The sequence below is a fragment of the Symphalangus syndactylus genome, chromosome 8 (genome assembly GCF_028878055.3).
Source record: "Symphalangus syndactylus isolate Jambi chromosome 8, NHGRI_mSymSyn1-v2.1_pri, whole genome shotgun sequence".
Classification (NCBI taxonomy): Eukaryota; Metazoa; Chordata; class Mammalia; order Primates; family Hylobatidae; genus Symphalangus; species Symphalangus syndactylus.
In genome coordinates, this window is record NC_072430.2 from 88,277,504 (window position 1) to 88,304,593 (window position 27,090).

The window sequence follows — 27,090 nt, forward strand, 5'->3', positions numbered from 1 at the left end:
TCTTCATTGCAAACTAAAGAGCAATATCAAGTTATTCTTATCTGGAAAAGCCCATAGTATTTAGTCAAGTAATTTGTCTACAGCAGATGCTCAATTCTGATACATAAATAAATGAATGTTTTATGCTAAAAATCTTGGCCTTTGCTTATTATTTCATAAGTCTTTCATAATACGTGGATTTTGTTAAATAATACTTATTATAACATTTTATATGGAATATATGTGTTATAATACAAATTTTCTATTAAAAATTTAAGTATTACTAAAGAATGTTTTGAATTATAAGAGCATACACATCTTTATATTTTCATATAATGTATCTAATATTTTTATTTACTTATTTTAACTTTTAGGTTCAGAGGTATTTGTGCAGGTTTCTTAGATAGGTAAACACATTTCACTGGGGTTTGATGTGCAGATTATTTCATCACCCAGGTATTAAGCCTAGTACCCATTAGTTATTTTTCCTGATCCTCTTTATCTCCCAACCTCCATCTGCTGGTAGTCTATGGTGTCTGTTGCTCCCATTTATGTGCCCATGTGTTCTCACCATTTAGCTCCCACTTATAAGTGAGAACGTGTAGTATTTGTTTTCCTATTTCTCCATTAGTTTTCTAAGGATAATGACCTCCAGCTCCATCCATGCTCCTACAAAGGACATGATCTCATTCCTTTTTTATGGCAGCCTAGTATTCCATAGTGTATATGTACCACATTTTTTAAATCACGTCTACCATTGATGAGCATTTAGGTTGATTCCATGTATTTGCTATTGTGAATAGTGCTGCAATGAACATACGTGTGCATGTGTCTTTATGATAGAACGATTTATATTCATTTGGGTATATACTCAATAATGAGATTGCTGGGAGTTTAGCTCTTTGACGAATCACCACTTTCCACAGTGGCTGAACTAATTTACACTCCCAATAGTGCATAATTGTTTTTTTCAACAATCTCTCCTGCATCTGTTTTTGTTTTTTGTTTTTTGTTTTACTTTTTAATAATAACCATTATAACTGGCCGGGCACGGTGGCTCACGCCTGTAATCCCAGCACTTTGGGCGGCCAAGGCAGGCGGATCGTGAGGTAAGGAGATCGAGACCGTGGTGAAACCCCGTCTCTACTAAAAATGCAAAATTTAGATGGGCACAGTGGCGGGCGCCTGTAGTCCTAGCTACTGGGGAGGCTGAGGCAGGAAAATGGCGTGAACCCAGGAGGCGGAGCTTGCAGTGAGCTGAGATCGCGCCACTGCACTCCAGCCTGGGTGACAGAGTGAGACTCGGTCTCAAAAATAAAACAAAATAAAATAAATAACCATTATAACTGGTGTGAGATGGTATCTCATTGTGGTCTTAGTCTTGATTTGCATTTCTCTGATAATCAGTGATGTTGAGCTTTTCCTTCACATGCTTCTTAGCGGCATGTACGTCATCTTTTGAACAGTGTCTATTTATGTCCTTTGTTAAATTGTTTTGTGTGTAAATTTAAGTTCTTTATAGATACTAGATTAATATCTAATGACCTTTGTCATTAGACCTTTGTCTAATGACCTTTGTCAGATGAATAGTTTGCAAAATTATTCCATTGTGTACATTGTCTGTTAACACTGTTGATAGTTTCTTTTGTTTTGCAGAAGCTCTTTAATTAGATTCCATTTGTCAACTTTTGCTTTCATTGCAATTGCTTTTGGTGTTTTTGTCGTGAAATCTTTGCCAGTTTCTATGTCTAGAATGATATTGCTTAGATGTATTCCAGAGTTTTTATAGTTGTGGGGTTTACATTTAAGTCTTTAATCCATCTTGAGTTGATTTTTGTATATGGTGTAAGGAAGGGGTCCAGTATCAAACTTTTGCATATTTCTAGCCAGTTATTCCAGCATTATTTATTGAATAGGGAGTTTATATGGTTTGGGTCTGTGTCCCCACCCAAATCATATCTTGAATTGTAATCCCTGTAATCCCCACCTGTCCAGGGAGGGAACTGGTGGAAGGTGATTGGATCATGGGGGCAGTTTCCCCCATGCTGTTCTTGTGATAGTGAGAGTTCTCACAAGATCTGATGGTTTTACAAGGGGCTTTTCCTGCTTGGTGTGGTGGCTTATGCCTGTAATCCCAGAACTTTGGGAGGCTGAGGCTGGCAGATCACCTGAGGTGAGGAGTTTGAGACCAGCCTGGCCAACATGGTGAAACCCTGTCTCTACTAAAAAAGTGAGCTGGACGTAGTGGAGTGCATCTGTAATCCCAGCTACATGGGAGGCTGAGTCAAGGGAATTGCTTGAACCTTGGAGGTGGAGGTTGCAGTAAGCCAGGATCATGCCACTGCACTCCAGCCTGGGTAACAGAGCAAGACTCCGTCTCAAAATAAATAAATAAAAAGTTAAAAAAAGTATAAGGGGCTTTCCCCCCTTGGCTCTCTCTCTTTCCTCCTACCTTGTGAAGAAGGTACTTGCTTCTCCTTTGCCTTCCACCATGATTATAAGTTTCAGGAGGCCTCCCCAGCCATGTGGAACTGTGAGTCATTTAAACCTCTTTCCTTTATAAATTACCCAGTCTCAAGCAGTTCTTTATAGCAGTGTGAAAACAGACTGATACAGGAGTTCTTTCCCCATTGCTTGTTTTTGTCAGCTTTGTCAAACATCAGATGTTCACAAGTGTGTGGCCTTATTTCTAGACTCTCTATTCTGTTCCTTTGGTCTGTATGACTATTTTTGTACCAGTACCATGCTGTTTTCGTTAGTGTAGCCCTATAGGACAGTTTGAAGACCGATAATGTGATGTCTCCAGGTTTGTTCTTTCTGCTTAGCATTGCCTTGGCTATTTAGGCTTCTTGAAATATTTTTATACGAATTTTAAAATAGGGGTTTTTTGTTTTTTTGTTTTTTGTTTTTTTAGTTCTGCAAAGAATGGCATTAGTAGTTTGATAAGAATAGCATTGAATCTATAAATTGCTTTGGACATTATAGCCATTTTTACCATATTTGTGCTTCCTATCTATGAGCATGGAATGTTTTTCCATTTGTTTGTGTGACTTATGGTTTCTTTGAATACTGTTTTGTAGTTCTCATTGTACAGATCTTTCATCTCCCTGGTTTGTTGTATTCCTAGGCATTTTATTCTTTTTGTTGCAACTGTGAATAGAATTATGTTCCTAATTTGGCTCTTGGCATGACTTTTGTTGGTATATAGGAATGCTCATAATTTTTGTTCATTGATTTTGTAATCTGGGACTTTGGTGAAGTTGTTTATCAGCTTAAGGAGCTTCTGGGGCAAGACTATGGGTTTTATTAGATGTAGAGTCATGTCGTTTGCAAACACAGATATTTTGACTTTCTCTCTTCCTATTTAGATGCGCTTTATTTCTTTCTCTTTGATTTCTTCAGCCAGGACCTCCAATACTATGTTGAATCAGAGTGGTGAGAGAGAGAATCTTTGTCTTGTTCCAGTTTTCAGGCAGAATGCTTCCAGCTTTTTCCCATTGTGTATGATGTTGGCTGTGGGATTTTTATAAATGGGTCTTATTATTTTGAGGTATGTTCCTTCAATACCTAGTTTTTTGAGAGTTTTTTAACATAAAATGGTGATGAGTTTTATCAAAATACTTTTTCTGCATCTACTGAGATACTCATGTGTTTTTTTGTCTTTAGTTCTGTTTACATGATGAATCATATTTATTGATTTGCATATGTTTAACCAACCTCGCATTCCACGGATAAAGCCTACTTGATTGTGGTGGATAAACTTTTTGATGTGCTATTGGATTCAGTTTGCAAGTATTTTCTTGTGGATTTTTGCATCAATGTTCATCAAGGCTATTGGCCCGAAGTTTTCTTTCTTTGTTGTATCTCTGACAGACTTTGGTATCAGGATGATGCTGGCCACTTAGAATACTCATAGAATAACTCATAGAATACTCAGAATAACTCATTCTGAGTTAGGGAGGAGGCCTTCTCAATTTTTTGTAATAGTTTTGGTAGGAATGGTACCAATTATTCTTTGTACATCTGGTAGAATTCAGCTGTGAATCTGTATGGTCCTGGGATTTTTTTTTTTTTTATTGGTAGACTATTTATTACTGTTTTAATTTCAGAGTTCATTATTAGTATGTTCAGCAATTCAATTTCCTCCTGGTTCATCTAGGGAGTGTGTATGTCCAGGAATTTATCCATTTTCCAGTTTGTGTGAATCGAGGTATTCACAATATTTTGTGATTGTTATTTGTATTTCTGAGGACTCAGTGATAACATCCCTTTGTTATTTCTAATTGTGTTAATTTGGATCTTCTCTCTTTTCTTTTATACTTCTCTAGCTAGTAGTCTATCTAGTTTATTAAATTTTCCAAACAAAAAACAACTTCTGGGTTTGTTGATCTTTTGAATGGTTTTTGTGTCTCAATCTCCTTCAGTTCAGCCCTTATTTTGCTTATTTCTTGTCTTCTGCTAGCGTTCAGGATGATTTACTCTTGGTTCTCTTGTTCTTTTAGTTTGAGATGTTAGGTTGTTATGTTGAGATCTTTCTAAATTTTTGAGGGGGGCATTTAGTGCTATAAATTTCCCTCCTAACACTTCTTTAGCTGTGTCTCAGAGATTCTGATATGTTGTATCTTTTTTTCCCATTACTTTCAAAGGGCTTCTTCATTTCTGCCTTAATTTCATTATTTTCCCAAAAGTCATTAAGGAGCAAGTTGTTTAATTTTCATGTAATTGTATGGTTTTGAGTAATTTCCTTAGCCTTGATTTGTAATTTTATTTTGCTGTGGTTCAATATCACTTTTTTTTTTGCATTTTCTGAGGATTGTTTTATGTACGATTGTGTGGTGGATTTTAGAGCATATGCCATGTGGCAATGAGAAAAACATATATTTGTTGTTTTCAGGTGGAGATTTCTGTAGATGTATATTATGTTTATTTGATCCAGCACTGAGTTCTGGTTCTGAATGTCTTTGTTAATTTTCTGCCTTGATGATCCGTCTAATACTGTGACAGTGGGATATTGAAGTCTCCCATTACCATTAGGTGGGAGTCTAAGTCTCATTGAAAGTCTCTACAAACTTGCTTTATTAATCTGCGTGCTCTTGTATTACATGTGTATATATTTAGCATAGTTAGATTTTCTTGTTGAATTGAACCCTTTACCATTATGTAATGTCCTTCTTTGTCTTTTTTGATCTTTGTTGGTTTGAAGTGTGTTTTGTTTGAAATTAGGATTGCAATCCCCTGCTTTCTTCTATTTCCCATTTTCTTGGTAGATTTTGTGTTATTATGCTGATTTGTTTGTGTTGTTGCTTTATAGTGTCTCCGGTATAAGTGTTTAAGTGTGTTTTTGTAGTGGCTGGTAACAGTCTTTCTTTTCCAGATTTAGTGCTTCCTTTAGGAGCTCTTCTAAGGCACATTTGGTCATAACAAATTCCCTCAGCATTTGCTTGTCTGAAAGGATTTCATTTTTCCTTTGCTTATGAAGCTCAGTTTGGCTGGATATAAAATTTTTGTTTGGAATTTCTTTTCTTTAAGGATGTTGAATATTTTCTCTCAATCTCTTCTGGCTTGCAGGGTTTCTGCTGACAAGTCCACTGTTAGTCTGATGGGCATCCCTTTGTAGGTGACCTGACCTTTCTGTCTGGCTGCCTGTAACATTTTTTCTTTCACTTCCACCTTGGAGAATCTGATAATTATACACATTGGGGATGATCTTCTCGTGAAGTATCTTATGAAGGTTCTCTGCATTTCCTGAATTTGAATATTGGCCTCTCTAACTAGGTTGAGGAAGTTCTCATGAGTGATATCCTGAAATATATTTTCCAAGTTGCTTTCATTCTTCTCATCTCTTTTAGGGACATCAATGAGTTGTAGATTTGGTCTCTTTACATAATCCCATATTTCTCATTTTTTTTTCATTCCTTTTCATTCTTTTTTCTCTATTCTTCTCTTCTTATTTCAGGAAGCCAGTCATCAAGCTCTGAGATTCTTTCTCTAGCTTGGTCTATTCTGCTATTAAAACTTGTGATTGCATTATGAAATTCTTGTAGTTTGTTTTTTAGCTCTATCAGGTCAGTTTTATTCTTTTCTATGCTGGCTATTTTGCCTGTCAGCTCCTGTATCATTTTATTGTGATTCTTAGCTTTCTTGGATTGGATTTCACTGTTCTTCTGCATCTCGATGATCTTCATTGCTATCTGTATCCTGAATTCTGTTTCTGTAATTTCAGCCATTTCAGCCTGGTTTAGAACCTTGCTGGAGAGCTAGTGTCCTCATTTAGAGGAAAGAAGGTGCTCTGGCTTTTTGAGTTGTCAGAGTTCTTGTGCTGGTTTCTTTCTCATCTTTGTGTGCTGATGTTCCTTCAATCTTTGAAGCAGCTGCCCTTTGGATGGATTTTGGGTTTTTTTTTTTAATCCTATTTGATAGAAGAAATCAAACCCTTGAGGGTTTGAATGTGGTATATAAGGTGGGTTCAGTCAACTGGTTTTATTTCTGGAAGATTTTTAGGGGGCCAAGTCTCAGCTCACAACTTCTAGACTGCATATTCTAACTCTGGGACACTGGTATCAGGCCCTGAGTTTGTTCTCTGCCTTCTCAAAGTTAGGAACTCCCTAAGCTGGGGGGTGGGGGGTGGCCCTGAGATGTTCTGTAACCACTGGTCCCAGCACTCTGAAGGGTGGCACCAGCGGAAGCATTTCACAAGGCAGTGGCAGTGGGATCCGTCATCATTTGCATGTGTCAGCAGCAGCTGCAGTGCAGCAGGGTCTGCTATTGTCTGTACCTAGTTTCACTCTGGCAGCAGTGTTGGCACAGGGGTGGGCCACTGCTGGGAGTGGGGCTTACGGGCTCTGTGTCCACCAAGGCTCTGACTACAATGGCAGTGTGGTGGGGGTGTTGTGGGTGGGGAGAGCTTGGAGTGCACTCCCGCCAGCAGCAATGGCAGGGCAGCGTGCATGCATACATGTGCACTGGCGGGGCAGGGAAACTAAGATCTTCCTGCCCACATACACACTCTCAAAGTGATGTGGAGGGTGGCCATGAGCCCCAGAGAAGTTGAAGTTCGGGGAGGGAGCTGGTGGGCTGGCACATGGCTGTGGGGCCTGCCCCACTGAAACTCTTTGTCAGTCAGGTGTTGTCCCCAGTGTAGTAGCTATGATACAGGTCCCCAGGTCACCTGAGACTGCACTGAAAGTAGGTGTGGCCAGGCTGGGGCCCCTGGAGAGGTCAGGTTCAACTATCTCCATCTAAAGGGCAAGATCACCCTGCAGAGTTCAGGTCCAACAGTTCCCCTAGAGCTAAAGTCTCCTATGGGAGCAAGTGGAACCCATAGGATTGGGTGTCCCTGGCCATACTCCACAACAGATGCTCCTGCATCAAACCCTCTGGGCTCCACACCAGCTGGTGTGCGGTCCCTACCACCTCTCTAAGCAGCTCTCCCTGCCAGCTCAAGTCTCTATAGTGGTCAAGGGGTCTTCTCCTGTCAGGATTCCAGAAGGCCATGGTGAGAGCAGGTTGTTCCTTGCCAATTCAACTCATCTATTCCCCCGGAGTCACTGGGGTCCAGGAAGGAGTCCCACTGTGCTGTAGCCCATGCAAGGTTCCAAGCTTCCTCCTCCTTTAGCCCAGCTTCCGTGTCTTCCCTCTGGGCACTCTCAGTGCTTTCCCTCTGAAGATCTTTTAGGAGTGCACTAGTCATCTTGGTCCCTTGGTGGCAGCTGTTCCACCTTGCTGCATCTAGTTGGCCTTCTTGCCCAGCCCCATTCTAATATCTTTAATTTACCATTTTTATAGGTAAACACAACTTCTCCCAAACCCCATTTTTCTTTACAAGTTTTACTTTTTCTCTCAAAATAGAATGTTTTAAGAGACTGTCTAAATTTGTACACTGCCTATTACATACTATCGTTTTGAGGTTATGGTTTTGAGAATGGCTTTTCGGGTGAGTTCCTTGAGATAGTAACACTACTTTTTAATCAATAAAGAGCATATAATCACAGGGATTTTAGGGTTGTACTTTTCTCTCAGCCAGATGTTCATTGTAAAATCATCCACTAACACTGAATAAACTCACTTTTATTTTCATTACTGTGTTTATACATATCTATGAGACAGAGATTTTTGACTTGGATATCCAAACCTTTAAATAAAAAATATATTCACAGAACTGAAGACATGAGGTTTTTAAATTAAATTGTCTGGTTTATTATAAAGACTTTATTTTAGTGTGAAAAAAAAGAATCTCATGAATATCTCAAAGTATCTCATGAGTATCTCAAAGTATGAAAGTTGATATCATGTAAATGAACAGGCATTATTTCTCCAAATCTATAGTTCATGTGTAAATTTTTCCTGTGTATCTTTGAATTACTTTTCTCCCATTACATTTCTTACTATTATTAAGAGAGAGTAACACCTTCTGCATTGACAGAAAATTTGTTATTTATACTTTCCACTTATATTTGTTGCTTTTTATCATTCAAAAATTTCAGGTTGCCTAAAAATATAACCTATATGCTGTTTCAGCTTAGTGGCATTAGAAAACCATGCATTTGAAGTGGCTGAAAGTATGTGCCTAAAATTAGGTTCAGATTATTTATTATACCTTTTGTAAGACATTTACAAATAAAGTAATTCTTTTTAATTCCAGGTAAAATTTCTAATTTTTTTTTATGATCGTGGCTTTGAGTTGATGAAATACTCCTTTGGAAAATGAAGTTTATAGTTGAGATTAATAAAGTTCTCTGTGCTTTTAGTGTCAAAATTGCAGATCTGAAATATTGAACTGAAATGGAGCATCTTTCAAAAGCTGAAGAATGAAATCCTTTAAAATGATATGTGTGTCTTTAAAGCTCCATAAATCATTCTTTTAAAATAAATAATTCAGTCCTAATTTTATTCACTTATGAAAGAGAATAAACTCAAAGCATTATTAGAGTAATTACTTTTTTTAATGAACTGAGTTCAGAATATCTATAAAGAATTTTTTTTGTAGTGAAATTTAAAGGTATGCATAATTAATATTAACTGAATAGATACTTTAGATATTAGTAGTTGAACTGTACTCTTGAAAAAGGAAATTTATGCAACCAGCATAGCAGGTAGTAGAAATGGTTATTGTCAAACTTTAAATTAGCAATTTCTTGATAAAAAAGCAAATAAAAGACATTAAATATTCAAGCCTAAAATAGGAAAATTGAGAAAAAATTATAATTTTAATAAATGTATTTTTCCCCAGTTCAATATTGGCACCCCGATAATCTTTTTCTCCTATTAAAAGTAACCAATTCATTCATCAAAACTCTGTAGTACTTAATAGTTTACCTTATTCTTTGTTCTCTCTGATTTCACATCTATCAATCCAAACTACTGCAGTAAATGCTAGCCTAGTGCCCAGTTTCAATAATCAAGAGGAAGTCACAGTGAATCATGATGAAATTTGAATTTAACAGGGATAACTGGAATGAGAGAAAATATTAGGATTCCATAGGAATAGTAAGTGGTCGATTACGAGAATAAATTATAACCCATATTCTCTATCTAAAAAGGTGTCTGAAACCAATCAATATATAAAGAGTTTCTATATGGGACTAGAGTTTAGAACAGGTTAAATGTAATACCATGGTCCTGGGCTAGGAAGCAGATTCACAGTAACACTTTGGGAAGAGGATGAGAATCTATATATAAGTGAATTGGAAACATTCTCCCAGTGAAATGGTCTAAAAGGAACAAATGCGAGTGGAATTGTTCCAGGTCACTGAATTGGTGTTCAATGTAGTATGCAAGCTCTGGAGAAATTAAAATGCTAGAAATGGGAAAATTAGGCCAATTGACAGTTAAAATGAACAAACTCGACATGTGAAATATGGGCAAGCTTGGTTAGAACACAGGTGGCAAGTAATTGCCTCTGGGAAACAATGTAATCGATTTACAAATCAATACAAATGCAAATCTTAATATACTTTCTAGGGAGGTCTAAGCATTAAATCTGTTCTGTCCAATAAAATAGCCACTAGTCACATATAGTTATTTGCATTACATTTAAATTAATTAAAATTAAAATGTAATTCTGACTCTGCAGTAGACATTCTCAAGTTCTCAGTAGTCTCTTGTGGCTTTTGGCTACCATATTGTTCATCATGAATATAAACATTTCCATTACTGAAGGAATTTTAATTGCTACTGTTTTAGGTGGATACAGTGACTCACTTTTAGACAGCCTAGGGCTATGAGGTGCAATTTTTATGATTAAAAAAACTCATGCCAATAGAGAATATAACCTATTTAGGGCCTTAAAATAAATATAGATGAGGTAATGAAAGTTATGAATAACTACAAACAGAGCTGTTCATATTTCCAGGAAAATCTGTAAAATATAAGCAATTGTTCCCTCAAAATCCAGTAAACAGAACAAAATGAAATAAAATAAAAAGACACTTTCATCTATGCTGGAACCATACATTTTAAAAAATATATTAAAATTATAACAAAACAAGAAAGAATGCCGAGAGTCAATATATCCAAACTAGAAATTAAATAATCTACAATGCTATTTAGAATGTCATAACTGAAAGTTTCACTTTTGTTTAAGATGTAGAAATTTACAACACACAGCTGTTCCTTTGCTAATAACTGGAGAATAACCAAGAAACTTAAAAACAGCAACAACAGCAACAACAACAACAAACTACATATGTATTTCATAAACACAAAATCAATCTATAAAAAGATATGTGAAGCAAGTAAGTTAAGAATGAGCCCTTCCTAAATGAGTACTGATTAAATCACCAGAAGCATTTGTTGGATCGTGGAACTGAAGGATTGGATCTGTCATAGAAAAGGAGACTGCTGTGAGTAAGCAAGATCAGTAGAGGTTTTAAAGCTATGTGGGCTGGCCTGGTGGACTGGTTTCTTGTGTTCGAAGAAGGCTATTTTGCCTACCTGCCAAGACTTCTCATGGGACTTTTGCTGAATATAGTGATGGTAGTAGTATGACAGGCTGGGATCTGTTTTACAAATGGGAGGGAGGGAGGGACAGAGGGGGAGAGGGAGAGAGGGGCAGAGGGAGAGAGAGAGAGAGAGAGAGAAACTCCATGTTATTACAATTCTCATATATAAGAATTATGCTAGAGGAAGACTTCTATAATATACATAGTGCATAACTTGACCCCAAGAATTTAAAGCAGAGGTAAACTTTAATTTAATTGCAGCATAGTTCAATCTAGCAGAATTCCCAATTAAATTTAAATGATTAGCATCTTTTACTATCTGATGAACAAAGAAAGGGATTTTTTTCCCTCTGAAGAAAATAATATTTATCTGAATCTCTGATTCTTTAATCAAAAATAGTCACCATGAAATATAAATCAGATATGTGAAGAATAATTAAAATTGGCCATAATCAAGAGAAAAATAGTCATAAGAAGTAGATATAGATGTCGGAAATCGCATCTGGCCTTTAAAATAACAGTCATAAATATATTAAAGAAATTAGAAGAAAAAATGGACAAAATTGATAGATGAAAAGTACAAAGATTTTAACAAATAAATAGAATTTCTAATAAAGACATAAAATAACATTCTAGAACTGAAAAATATAATATCAGAAATTGATTTAATAAAATACAGGACAGAGAAAAAAAGAAGCAGTGAACATAAGACAGGTAATAGAAATTACCAAAGTAAAAAATAGGGGAAACATCAAATAACAGAAAAGACTGGTGAAGAAACTATGGACCATATCAAAATCCTAACAAAAATATAAACTGGAATTATAAAAGTTGAGAAAGATTTAATGAGGTAATATAATGAGTTGATAAAGAGAAGAGGGAGAATTTCCTGTAATTTGAGAAATTAAGAAAACTTTAAAAAAATGATAAAATCAAATAAGAATATATTGTTGACATAATGCTAAAAATGAGAGGGAAAAGAAAAAAATTAGAGAAAGACAAAGATGCATTACATTCAGAAGTAAAATAACAGTGATTTATGCCAGACATCATAAAATTGGAAAAATATAAAATAATGCCTTAAAAAAATGGACAGAATATAAAACAGTTTACCTAGAATTTTATGCACAACAAAACTCTTTTAAAAATAAAGAAATCTTTTTTTTTAATTTCTAAAAATGAAAGGCTGACAATTCTTCACCAGTGGGAGCACATTACAAAAAACATTAAGAAATTTCAAAGAAATCTTTCAAAATAAATTAAAAGGATCCCAGATCAAAACATGGATCTACAGGACAGAATGAAAGAGAAAAGCAATGTTGGATATATAAGCATATGTAAAAAACTGTATTTTTAAATTTAACAAACCATTTGAAAAGACTGTTGATATACTAAAAGTCCACAAAAGCAATTGCAAGCAAAACAAGAATTGACCTAATTAGGCTAAAGAGCTTCTACAGAGCAAACATAGCTATCAACAAAGTAAAGAGACAACCTACAGAATGGGAAAAAATATTCGCAATCTATGCATTCAACAAACGTCTAATATCCAGAATCTGTAAGGCTCTTAAATAATTCAACAAGTGAAAAACAAATAACCCTATTAAAAAGTAGACAGAGGACATGAACAGATACTTCTCAAAAGAAAATATACAAGCAATCAACAAACATATGAAAAAAATGCTCAACGTTCCTAATTTGCATTTCCAGAGAAATGCAAATCAAGACAACAATAAGAAACCATACCACGTAAGTTAGAGTGGCTATTATTAAGAAGTCTAAAATTAACAGATGCTGGCTAGGTTGTGGAGAAAAGGAAACCCTTATACACTATTGTTGTGAATGCAAATTATTTCAGCCAATGTGAAAAGCAGTTTGGAGATTTCTCTAAGAATTTAAAACGGAGCTACCATTTGATCTAGCAATCCAATTACTGGGTAAATATCTAAAGGAAAGTGAATTGTTCTATCAAAGAGACATAAGCTCTTGTATGTTCACCCCAGCACTATACACCATAGCAGAGATGTAGGCTCAACCTAGGCTTCCGTCAGCAGTGGATTGCATAAAGGAAATGTGGTACACATACACCACGGAATATTTTACAACCATAAAAGAGAATGAAATTTCATCCTTTGCAGAACATGGATGCAACAGAAGGCCATTATCTAAAGTGAATTAGTGCAGGAATCAAAAACAAAATACTGCATTTTCTTACTTATAAGTAGGAGCTAAACATTGGGTACATGTGGAAAGAAAGATGGAACAATAGACACTGGGGACTACTGTTGGTGAGAGAGAGAAGTGGGCAAGGGCTGAAAAACTACCTATTGGGTACTATGCTCACTACCTGGGTGATGGAATTATCTGTACCCTAAACCTCAGCATCATGCAGTATATCCAGGTAGCAAACTTACATTAGTACCTCCTAAACCTAACTAAAAGTTAAAATACAAGAAAACATAGTAACATTACTGTATCATGGGGTATATTACATGCATTTAAAATGTACATGAAGAGTCTGCCTCCAGGCCAAAACTTCTATGTGTGATTTGTTTTTAGGTCAAAGCTAGGCAATTACAGTGCTTTGCTCAGCAAGCCTCATGTGGGAAGCTGCCTCCCTGTATAAGATATGGCACATAGTCAGTGCACTGTAATTTTCTGAGGGACATACAGTCAAGGACTTATCCCCTACCTCACTCCCAAAGCCATGTACATATGCATATCTGCATTCCTAGCCCTTGTGCCTCTATTTGAAGGCTTACTGATTAGGGGCCTCAGCTAAGGCAATTTCCAGGCACCTCCTTTGAGACCTCTTTACCAGTCAGGCCCTAACTGATAGAGTTTTCCCCACTTTGACTCAGTATTTTTCCCCTCCAGGCCCTTCTCCAGCTCTTTCCTTGTGGGGGCCCAGGTCCATAAAATGGCAGCAGGTTTTTTTTCTAGGAGCTCCTCCACTTTGATGTGATTCCCCCAATCTGTGCTCCTTGTCATCTGACCTTCACCTGGTGCTGTTCTATGGCAAAATATGGAACGCCAAAGTGTGGTACTTTCCCCTCTGCTTCTTGCCTGCCCTGTTGTCATAAGAAAATAACAGCCTTTTCAGTTTGGCTTGTCTTAATTGATTACCTCAACACCTGCCAACTTAACTATGTGTGTGTGTGTTTGTGTGTGTGTGTGTGTATGTGTATGTGTATATACATATGTATATGCATGGCTGTAAGGATTTATTTTCAATAAAGTGGTAAAATTATATCAAAATAAATTACACATGAATAGGAAGAAAATCAATAATAAATGACAGAATTAATCCCAAACAATTCAGCAAGTACATTAAATGTAAATAGACTATTCAGTCTAAGCCATACCAGAGATTGTTATTTGGAGTGAAACAAAACAAAAAAGATCCAACTCTAAGATGTCCAGGAGAGTTACACTTTAAATAGACACACATGGATTAAAAGTAAAGGCATTGAAATAGAAAACACAACCACCAAATACTAACCACAATTTTATGGTGTGAACATATTTATATCAAACAAATTGTTCTAAATATTGTTATGAGAGATACCAAGCAATATTACATAAAGGTAAATCTTGTTCTCTAGAGGGAACTGAGTTCTAAAGGTCATGCCCCTAATGATGTACCTTCAAAATGGATGAAGCAAAGTAGACCTGACTAAGGAGACAGAGATAAATGTACAATTATTATTGAAAATTTTAACTCTCCCACACTGAAGCAATTTTACTGGGTTTTGTGATACAGTAAAAAAGTAAAAATAATAAATATATTGCCCAAAGAATTTTCACACTCTAAGTGCATCTGTACCCAACTCAAGAATGTCACCTAAACTTTAGAAAATATCTTTATACACTTCTCAGTCATCTCACCAAAAGGCGAACAGTATTTTGATTTCTATTAACATGTATTTATTTACTTTACTTATTTTTCCTATATTTTAACTTTACTTAAATGGTTTCTTTAGCTCAGAACTAGGTCAGATTCACTTATATTGGCTCATGTAGCAGAAAATTCTTTATTGTTTAGCATTCAACTGTATGAATATATCATAATTTATTTATTCATTCTACTCTTGATGGATATTTTTGATATTTATAAATCAGGATTTTTTTTTTTCTTTTGGAGATGGGGTCTCACTCTGTCACCCAGGTTGGACTGCAGTGGCATGATCTCAGCTCACTACAACCTCTGCCTTCCAGGTTCAAGCAAACTTCCCGCCTCAGCCTCCCAAGTAGCTGGGACCACAGGCGCCTGCCACCACACCCGGCTAATTTTTTGTATTTTTGGTAGAGATGGGGTGTCGCCATGTTTCCCAGGCTGGTCTTGAACTCCTGGGCTCAAGTAATCTGCCCACCTTGGCCTCCCAAATGCTGAGATTACAGACATAAGCCACCAGGCCCAGCCTGGAGTTCTAATAAATAAAGTTACTATAAACATTCTTATGCATGTATCTTATAAATGTAAGTACATATATCTGTTGAATGTATACATAGGAATAAAATTGCAGGACAAAATGTTATGTGTATTTGAATGTTAGTAGCTATTATAAAACAAGTTTCCAAAGTGTTTATATACATTTTTATTTCCACCAGTAGAGAATGGGGTTCTGGCTGGGCGCAGTGGCTCATGCCTGTAATCCAAGCACTTTGGGATGCCAAGGCGGGCATATCACTTGAGATTGGGGATTCGAAACCAGCCTGACCAATACGAAGGAACCCCATCTCTACTAAAAATACAAAAAATTAGACGGGCATGGTGGTGCATGCCTGTAATCCCAGCTACTCAGGAGGTTGAGGCAGGAGAATCACTTGAACCTGGGAAGCAGAGGTTGCGGTGAGCCAAGATTGCACCACTGCACTCTAGCCTGGGCAACAAGAGCAAAACTCTATCTCAACAAAATAAAAAATAAAGAGAATAGGGTTCTATTTTATTACTATCTGTTTCATTTTTCTTATTGATGTTGTAATTCTTATTTTTTTGTTATGTATTTTAATTCTCTCTAAAGCTATATTTTTACAAATCATTGTAGCTTATATTTGCATTTATTTGATGAGTAATGTCAATGAGAAGCATTGTAAATATAAGCTACCATGTGCACACTTTACATGTACAATTTGCAGTTTACATGTGTACACAATTTACATGTGCATACAATATGTGCACTTTACATGTGTTTATAGGCATTTCTGTATCTCCCTATAAGATTCCTTTTAAAATCATTTCCATATTTTCTTTTACTGAATTGTATATATTCCAGACACAAACCCACGTTCAATATTTGTATTAAAAGTAACTCCACCTATTATGCAGATTACATTTAAAATTTTAGTAGTGTTTTGATGAATAGGAATTCTTAATTTTAAGTCAGTTCACTTCATTAACTATGTCCTTCGCTGTGAGCATTTTTGAGTTATATTAAAATAATATATAGACTTTTAAATGTAATGCTTTTATTATAAAAAAAAGATTAGTAGTGCTTCTGGGTGATAAGATTCCAGATTTTAAAAACTTATTTCCTTTTTTGTATTTTAAAATTTTGTTATAATGTTGTTTATATTTTTACCTGTTGATGATAGAATTAATCATACTGCTTAGCTCATTTTAGTTTATGAAGACTCGTGTGAAAAGGACTATATTCTGTTAAGTTAATTAAATAATTCATTCTCTTTTTCCTCCTATCCCACTTTTGTCCTTCTCCCTATGGACCACCATGGACCATCCTTCTATTTTATGTGTTTTTATGAAAAGGCTATTATATCAAACATATCTATTTAATTGCTTAAGATATTACTTTGCTTTCACAATTTTTTATTAAGCATTATGTTTTTAAGAACATTTTATGTTGATATGTGTACATCAAACCTGTTGGCTCTAGTTGATATATAATATCCTATAGCTTGAATTTACCACATTTTACCTACCTATCTAAGTGACAGATACACATTGCCTCTGTTGTACCAGATTGCTCTTCAGAAGTGTCTGTGCCTGTATTAGTCCATTCTCACACTGCTATAAAGAACTACCTGAGATTGGGTAATTAATGAAGAAAAGAGATTTAATTGACTCCAGTTGACTCACAGTTCCATTCCTCAGCCTCTATAGGAAGTATGGCTGGGAGACCTCAGGAAACTTCCAATCATGGCAGAAGGCAAAGGGAAAGCAAGCATGTCCTACCAAGGTGGAGCAGGACAGAGAGCCAAAGGGGAAGTGTGACACACTTCCAGATTTCATAAGAAATCACTCATTCTCTGGAGAACAGTAAGGGGGAAATCAGCCCCCATGATCTAATCACCACCCACCAGGTCCCACCCAACACTGGGAATTACAATTCAACATGAGATTTGAGCAGGGACATAGAGCCAAACCATATCATTTTGCCCCGACCACTCCCAAATCTCATGTTCTTCTCACATTTCAAAACCAATCATGTCTTCCCAACAGTCCCCCAAAGTCTTAACACTTCTAGCATTAACTCAAAAAGTCCAGCTCCAAAGCCTCATCTAAAACAAGGCAAGTTCCTTCTACCAATGAGCCTGTAAAATCATAAACAATTAGTCACTTCCAAGATACAGTGAGAGTACAAGCATTGGGTAAATATTCCCATTTCAAAAGGGAGAAATTGGCCAAAACCAAGGGGCTTCAGGCCCCATGAAAGTCCAAAACACAGCAAAGCAGATGTTATTCCTAAAGCTCCAATATAATCTTTGAGTCCATGTCTCACATTCAGACCACACTGAAGGGGTGGGTTCCCAACCTTGTGCAGCCCTGCCCCTGTTGCTTGGCAGATTACAGCCCCATGGCTGCTTTCACAGGCTGACATTGAGTTCCTGTGGCTTTTCAATGCACAGGGTGCAAGCCGTCAGTGGATCTACCACTCTGAGGTCTGGGGATGGTGGCCCTTTCTCACAGCTCCACTAGGCAGTGCCCCAATGGGGACTCTGTGTCAGGGTTCCAAACCCACATTTCCCTTCTGCGCTGCTCTAGCAGAAGTTCCCCAGCAGGGCTCCACTCCTGCAGTAGACTTCTCCCTGGACATCCAGGCATTTCCATACATCCTGTGAAATCTAACTGGAGGCTCCCAAACCTCAGCTCTTGTCATCTGCCCATCTGCAGCCCCAACACCACATAGAAGCCACCAAGACTTGGGGCTTGCACCCTCTGAAGCAATGCCAGAGCTGTACCTTGACCCTTTTCACCACAGCTAGAGCTAGAGTGGCTAGGATTCAGGGCACCATGTTTTGAAGCTGCACAGAGCAGTGGGGTCCTGGGCCTGGCCCATGAAACCATTTTTTTCTTCCATGGCTTTGAGGTGTGTAATGGGAGGGCTGCCATGAAGGTCTCTGAAATGCCCTGGAGGTATTTTCCCCATTGTCTTGGTTATTCACATCAGCTCTTCTACTGCATGGTCAGGCTGCAAATTTTCCAAACTTTAATGCTCTGCTTCCCTTTTAAACATAAGTTCTAGATTCAGGTCATTTCTTTGTTTATGCAAATGAGTGTAGGCTTTTAGAAGCAGCTGGGCCACATCTTGAATATTTTACTGCGTGGAAATTTACTCCACCAGATACCCTAAATCATCTCAAGTTCAAAGTTTCACAGCTCTCTAGAGCAGGGGCACAATGCTGCCAATCTCTTTGCTAAAACATAGCAAGTATAACCTTTACTCCAGTTCCCAATAAGTTCCTCATCTCCATCTGACATCACCTCAGCTAGGACTTCACTGTTCATATCACTATCAGCGTTTTTTGGTCGTATCCATTCAACAAGCCTCTAGGAAGTTCCAAACTGTCCCTTATCCTCATGTTTTCTTCTGATCCCTCCAAACTGTCCGAACCTCTGCTCAGTACCGAGTTCCAAAGTTGCTTCCACATTTTCAGATATCTTTATAGCAATGCCCCATCCCTGGTAACAATTCTCTGTATTAGTCCATTCTCACACTGCTATAAAGAATTATCTGAGACTGGGTAATTTATTTAAAAAAAGAGGTTTACTTGACTCATGGTTTCACAGGCTATACAGGAAGCATAGCTGGGAGGCCTTGGGAAACTTCCAATCATGGTGGAAGGTGAAGGGGGAGCAAGTGTGTCTTACCATGGAAGAGCAAGTGAGAGAGCAAAGGGGGAAGTTTTAAACACTTTTAAACAACCAGATCTTGTGAGGACTCACTCAATATTATGAGAACAGCAAGGTGGAAATCTGCCCCCATGCTCCAATCACCTCCTACCAGGTCCCTTTCCATGTTGGGGATTACAATTCAACATGAGATTTGGATGGGGACACAGAGCCAAACCATACAAGTGCCTATCTATATTATATCAGAGCATGAGGTTCTATTAAGGTAATAACATTCAATAAATTGTTTTTATCATTTTAAAATAGGTATATTTATGTTTCATGCTTATTTTTAGTATGACTTCTAATGATTGTATGAATTTTTTCCTTTAAGCCTATAATATGATGTATATTACCTTATTTCCCAAAACATATTAGCTTATTCTTGGAAATACTTTACTCATGGTTGTTTTATATTGTACTATATATATTAAGATAAATTTCATTTAGTATTTGTATTAATATTCTATTGCTGCCATAACAATTGCCACAAAAATAGTAGTTTAAACAACACAAATTTATCAGCTTCTTGTTCTGAGGTTTAGAATTCTGGCATAGGTTTCAACGGGCTAAAATTAAGTTTTTGGCAGGACTGAGTTTATTTCTGAAGCTTCTAGGGAACAGTATGTTTCCTTGTCTTTTCCATCCTCTAGATATCTTTGCCTTTCTTGTCTTGTGGCCCCCTTCCTCTATTGTCAGAGCTACAGCTGCATAGCATATTTTGGACTCTTCTTCCACTATCATCTAATTCTCTGACCACAGCTAGGAAAGATTCTTGCTTTTAAGGATTAATGTAGATTAATTGGCCTCTCTGGGATAGGGTAATTCAGGAATATCACCACTTTTCAAGACCCGTATCCTTAATCACAACTACAAGTCTCTTTGCCATTGTAAGGTAACACAATCTCAGGTTCTAGAGATTAGGGTGATCACAACTACAAGTCTCTTTGCCATTGTAAGGTAACACAATTCCTCTCAGGTTCTAGAGATTAGGGCAAGGAAATCTTTGAGGATCCATTATTTTGCCTTCCATAGTATTATTCATTTAATATCATGTAAGTAAGACTCATTTGAGGTAAGTTATTCACCTGTTTTGTTAGACCTGAGTGTTAGCATTACAGTGCTTTATAATATGATTTGCAGGTCACCTTTTCCTTTTACTTGAAAAGTAAAAGATTTGAGTTTTAATATTGAAATAGCATATGGTATATCACTTCTTTGAATATGAGAAATATATTTCTTATGAAACCACATGTGTGCATCTCTTTAACAGTGTCTGGTTCCTAAAATCTATATTCAGCTTTTTTCCTAAGTATTAGATGGTGTATGCTTTTGTCTTATCACAAACAGTAATTATTCCTTCTACTTTCAATTCCTCTTGTTGTGATTCTACTCCCTTCCACTGTTCTAAAATTGTTTAATTTTGTATTCATTTATATTATTGCATTCATTGACATTAGATATGAGTCCTAAATTTATTTTCAAAGAACCAATATGTCAGTATGTTCAAATTTTTACCTTCTACTTTTAAACTTAACTTCATAAAGCAACTTTTTTCGATTACCTGCTCCACCCTGACTCATTCCGATTACCTGCTCTGTCATAACCATTTTTCCCGCCAAACCACTCACCCTGTACTCTCTTTAAATTAGCCAATCAGAATTAGTTTAGCCTGTGCGGTCTAACTGTAGTCAATAGGGGAACGACACAGCAGCAGGGGCCACATGTGTCAGGGATAAGAACCCCTTCCCCTCCCTTGTCCAAGTGTGCACTTCCCATTGCTCCATCTGTAAGGGCGTACGCTTCTATAGAAGTACCTTGCCTTGCTGAGAATTGAAAAGAAAATTTTATATTTGAGTGCTACTTCTTTTGCAGCACTGAAACTTTATTTATAACAATTGATATTATCATGTCATAATTTCTGATTTTGTTCTGTTTTAGAAAACATCGTTTTAATTTATCATTTTAATTCTTTTGTTCTTGAGTTTGTTGTGATATTCTTTCTACTTTTTTTTAACCAGTTTATTGAGGTATAATTGATATAAAAAACAACTAGTTATTTAATGTATACATTTTAATGGATTTGAATATATGCGTATATCTGTGAAGTCATCACCATACTTCTTGAATTGCATGGCATGTTTATTTCCTTTGTCTTAATTCCTTTTTTTTGTTGTTGTTGCTGAGATGAAGTTTCACTTTTGTTGCCCAGCCTGGAGTGCAATGGCACGATCTCAGCTCACTGCAACCTCCGCCTCCCAGGTTTAAGCAATTCTCCTGCCTCAGCCTCCCAAGTAGCTGGGATTACAGGTATGTGCCACCATACCTGGCTAATTATTTTTTTATTTTTAGTAGAGGCGGGGTTTTGCCATGTTGGCCAGGCTGGTTTCAAACTACTGACCTCAGGTGATCCACCCGCCTTGGCCTCCCAAAGTGCTTGGATTACAGGCATGAGCTACCACACCTGGCCAGTTCCTTATTTTGTTTTAATGAAAGTTTAATATTTATACATACTTCACTGTAAGCCCTTTTAGCTCCCTGAAGTATTTTTCCTCTTAGTGATATCATAATTATTAGTTGTTTCCTTTTTTTGATGCCATAGTTACTTAGAAAAGTATTTTTTGAATGGTGTTTGGATAGCTTTTGTTTGTTTGCACATTTCTGCATCTCCCATCTAGGCCCATATATCCAACTGCTCGCTTATCTATGTTCCAATTTTACCATGTCTAAAATTGAACCCTTGATTTTTAGACTTCCAAATCAGGGTGTGGAAATTATCCACTATCTTTATCCAGAATTATGAGCTTATAATAACTTTATCCATCTGAAACTGAGTTTGAAATTAAAATTTCCAAAAACCCACCCAAAACTTGGAGTTCTCCTTTCATGAAATAAAATGGAAATCATGGTATAAATATATTAAAGTAGACATTTAAGTATAAGGTAAATAATCTACTCGTTAATTCCACAAATAAATATTGTCTCCCTATTCTGTATCAGGCATGATGTTTTTTTTTTAAAAATGACAAGATTTGATTTCAGTCTCCAGCCACTAAAAGGATCACTGTTTACTGGCAGAGACACACATCAACACTAATGGTAGAAAATCCAATATGACAAAATCAATGAGAGAGACTGTAAAGAGCACTATCAAAGCAAAAAAAGAGGAATCTAACCAGGGTCAGAGATGGCAAAATCAGGGAACACAAGTCTTGTTTTAACTCAATAAATACATATTGTGCTGTCCTTTAGTCATAAAATTACTTAACACACATTCTGTGTTTTAACAATGAACTACAGCACAGTTTAAAAACATGGTATAGAGGCAAACTGCTTTGATTTAAAAATAAACTTCACCAATTAACTGGTTTTGTTAGCATGGACAAGTTAATTAACTTTTTATTGCTTCAACTCCTTTATCAGTAACATGGCAATAATAGTAGAATCTCGTGGGGTTGTTAGGGACATTTAATAAGTTATGATAGTACCTAGAAAATAATTTCAATGTAAGTGATCACTGTTATTCTCAAATAAGTAACTCAAATATTTGGATAAAGGAAAGAAATAAAAAATGGAAAGAGCAAAGCTTGAATTTAAAATTATGTTAATACATTTTGAGTTCCTCTAACATTCTTCTCTTAGTATATTTCCAGTCTTCTCATAGCTAGTCTTATTTGCTTGGAACAGTCTCTATAGAGATGTATATGAGTATATTTACACAAAAAGAATTAAGGAAGGACATGCATTGTTACACCACTTTTTCAAAATTGTAGAGGAATTTAGTAGAAGTGTGCACTGTATTTGTTAATCATACATTGTTTTCTTTTAGTTAACTGCTGGTGTTTTAGGAGTTCTCTTTATTTTCCTACTAGTTAATAATATAACTGGATTTTAATCACATAGAATGATTTATAATATACTTTTGTTCATATGGCTCACTTCAAATTGCTATAATGTGATTTAGATGATTTCATTTTAAGTTTTATTTTTTCCAAAAGTTTAAGCAGCAGATTAACACTTCTCTGACATAATTGTTCTAAGCTGACATGTTCCCTTTTGCCTGATTAGACAGCATATGAGTCTGTAGCTGGTGAGCTCTGTTAATTAGTGCATTGCACTGAGTCAAGGCTGACTTCCCACTTTACGGCTCATGGCTGTGCTCTGATTCACATCCGCAGGGTGCAGTCTGCACTACTAGAAGTCTGACAAATAGTATCCTACTGGTCACAAGAGGGGCCAGACAAGGTAGTATGAGTGCATTGGTACAAACCTGTCACCATTGCTGAGGGGGAAAAAATGACAGTCTGGCTTGTTGCCAGTATATCAATAGTATCGTCTTTATTTATGAAAGACAGCACATTGTGGCCCACATCCCACAATTAAGGTTCTTTGTGACCTCTAGTTGCTCTGAAATCAGAAATGGTTGGCTTCATCTGAAATAGCTGGCTCAAGAGCATAATAAACTTTATGTCTTCACTGTTATAAAAAAGAGTGAGAAAATGTTACTCCAGTTTTCCATTCAATGCTCCACATGGAAGAAGTGGGTAAGTTTTAGACCTATGATGGAGAAAGGCATTTCTCTTAGTACTTTGATCTTTTAGTGACTGCCAGATCATGTGAAGTCTATTAAACCAAGTATATACAGACTTCTAACTGCTCCTGGCCTCTGAAATATTCCTCCTGAGGAAGAGATGTGTAGCTATTTCATGTTGGGATATTTGCAAATCTCCCACACATTCTTCCCAGATTTTTTAAATGTACACACACACAACATAGAATAAATGTAATTGCTATGGGAAATAGATATGGTAGAAATTGCTTTCAGTTAGCTGTAGGGGAGACAATGGAGATTAAGAAAAACTCTGTATTTGTAAAACTTTTTTATTAAATCTGAAAATTAGAGTCATATTAAGCAAAAGATTCACAGAAATAATCTATAGTAACTTAAACTTTCCTAATACAAAATTTAAAAAAAGAAGTTGCATTATAAACATGTATTGAAATTCCATTATTTTTTTCCATACATAGTGATGGTGTGTTTTAATATAATGGTTTTTAGTATTAGTGTCCCATCTGAAGGACAGTAACTTCATTAAACATTTATTGCGTAGCAGACACGGGCTTGGGAATGTATCTCTAACATAAATTATTTGAAAAGTAGTAATTATATCATTATTTAGAACTATCATTTTATTTTAGCATTCTATTAAAAATGGTAACATTTAGAAACACTTGCTTGAAGGTAAATTCTTCAGGGGATTTATTAGAAACATCTTCAGCCCACACACAAAATAAGAACCTTCATTTATGGTGTATTTAGCATGTTGATTGTTATCTTGATCCTTGATCCCCCTAGATTAAATATAATGCTAAAGCAAATCTCTGCTTTACATTGTAGTCAGGGCTATGAATAGAATGTTCAGCTAAGTAAGATCATCACCAAAAACACAATGGATCTGGTATTGAATAATTTTTAACAACGGTAATCAGTGAGTGCTGCAATGTTGCAATTAAATCCACTACTCTACTCTTTAACTAGCTTGGTTGTGGTTGGGAATTCATTCAATCTAAGACTTAGTTTCTAAGTGTATGTGTGTGTGTTCTCTTTTCACAACACACTGAATAAAATGCTTTTCAGTGTGAACTTTGGAGACAGATATCTGAGTTCAAAACCCAGATTTTCTGTAATTTGCCTGTTGTGGATCTTAGGTAATTGATGATAATGTTTCTGTGCCTCAGTTTGTTCGTCAGCAAAGCGGAGGTAATAGAAGCAATCCCAGTACATGTTATTATGTAAAATTGTTATCAGTATATACGTATTCATACATCCACACACTCACAGACACACAGTACTTAGATCTGTATCTGGCGTACATTAAAGTCTCTTACAATATTATTATTCTGTAATAATATTTAATAGTAATTAACTATAATAATTTGGAGCCTTCCAAATTAGAAATTGATATGCTTCAAAATAAAGATCAAACCCTTGAGAACCAAAATCCTGTATTGCTAACTTTTGTTTTCACCAAATGTGACACAATGCCTGGACATAGTCACTATATAATAATATTTGAGAATCAATTAAATATTATGCTCTTACTTTTGCTGTGGCTATGAATATATGTAACTGGAATTCCCTCATTCATTATGGCTTATGCTAATATTAAGTCTACATTAATTGAGAGCCAGCTCTGAGCCAGGTACTAATTTATATTCACAATCTTTCTGCTTTATATCCATCATTTCCAACACACCCTATCATTCTACAAGATAGAAATTAACTTTATTTTACAGATTAAGAAACTGAGATTTAAGTGTAAATTAGTTACCAGGTTTATATGTGTGTGTATATATATATATATGTTGATATAACATATTATACATACATAATTATTCTTTATCTGTCCTTGAATGGAGACATGAAAGAAAATGGTACATTTTATGTATGAATAATTTTTTTAGACGTAAATCTATGTTGAGAAATAGCTTCAATTACAGATTAACAATCAAATACTCTCATAGTTGATTAGATAAATAATTGATTCACAGTGATCTGAATGTTTTCACACTAACCCTCTCCGGAGCAAAACAGGAGGCCTGCTGAGGCCTTTTTACAACTGATAACCAGTGAGAATTTGGGTTCTTGTCTCAGGTTCACTTTGTTTCCTCATAACTAGTGTTGGAAATCCAAGTGTAAGAACCAGAAGAGCTCTGCAAGTATCTATAGAAACTCAGAGAAAGTTGACATTGACTTTACATGTCTGATCTTTCTGGCCTCTCTGTGACCAGAAGAGGCTAAGGAAGCTAGAAAGGCAATGAGTGAGTGGGGTGATCCACCTCTGCCCTGAACTTGAGATAGAACCAGGACTCTAGCAGTAGGGACTGCTTTATCACCAGTTCTCAGTAGTATTCTCAGGTAATAAAGAGACAAACTAAGAAAACAAATATTTGTGAATCTAAGAAAGCCCAACAATTGGAAACAGGAAAATTTGTCAGAGCAATGGTAACATATATACAACAAAACAGAAATAGTGAAAAAAATAGAAGATACATTATTTTTTAATTTTTATTTTATTTTTTTAAATGTGTAGGCTATATTTGTAGGGTACAGGAGATATTTTGATACAGGTATGCAATGTGATATAATCACATAATGGAGAATGAGATATCCATCCCCTGAAGCATTTATCCTTTGTGTTACAAACAATCCAATTACACTCTTTTAGTTATTTTGAAATGTACCATTAAGCTATTATCGACTTTAGTCACCCTGTTGTGCAATCAAATAGCATATGACTTATTCTTTCTTTCTTTTTTTTGTACCCATTAACACCTCCCCGCCAGCCCCCCACTATACTTTGCAGCCTCTGGTAACTATCTTTCTACTCTCTATGTCCATGAGTTAAATTGTTTGATTTTCAGATCCCAAAAATACGTGAGAATATTCAATGGTTGTCTTTCTCTGCCTGGCTTTTTTCACTTAACATAATGACCTTCTGTTCCATCCATGTTGTTGCAAATGACAGAATCTCATTCTTTTTTATGGCTAAACAATAATCCATTATGTATATGTACCACATTTTCTTTATTCATTCATTCATTATAGAGGTCTTTTTCACTTCTTTGGAGGTATTTAATTTTATGTATGGCTATTACAAATGGGAGTGCATTTTTTATTTCTTTTTCTGATTGCTCACTTTTGGGAAATAAAAATGCTACTGATTTTTGTAAGTTGACTTTGTATCCTGCAACTTTTGATGGACACTGACGTTGCTTCCAAATATTAGCTATTGTGAAGAGTACTGCAACAAACATGGTAGTGCAGATACCTCTTTGATTTGCTGATTTTCTTTCTTTGGGGTATATACCCAACAGTGGGATTGCTGGATCCTATAGTAGCTCAATTTTTAGTTTTTTGAGGAACCTTCAAACTGTTCTGCATAGTGGTTGTACTAACATTCCCACCAACAGTATGTGAGGGTTCCCCTTTGTCAACATTCTCACCAGCATTTATAATTGTCTTTTAAATGTAAGCCA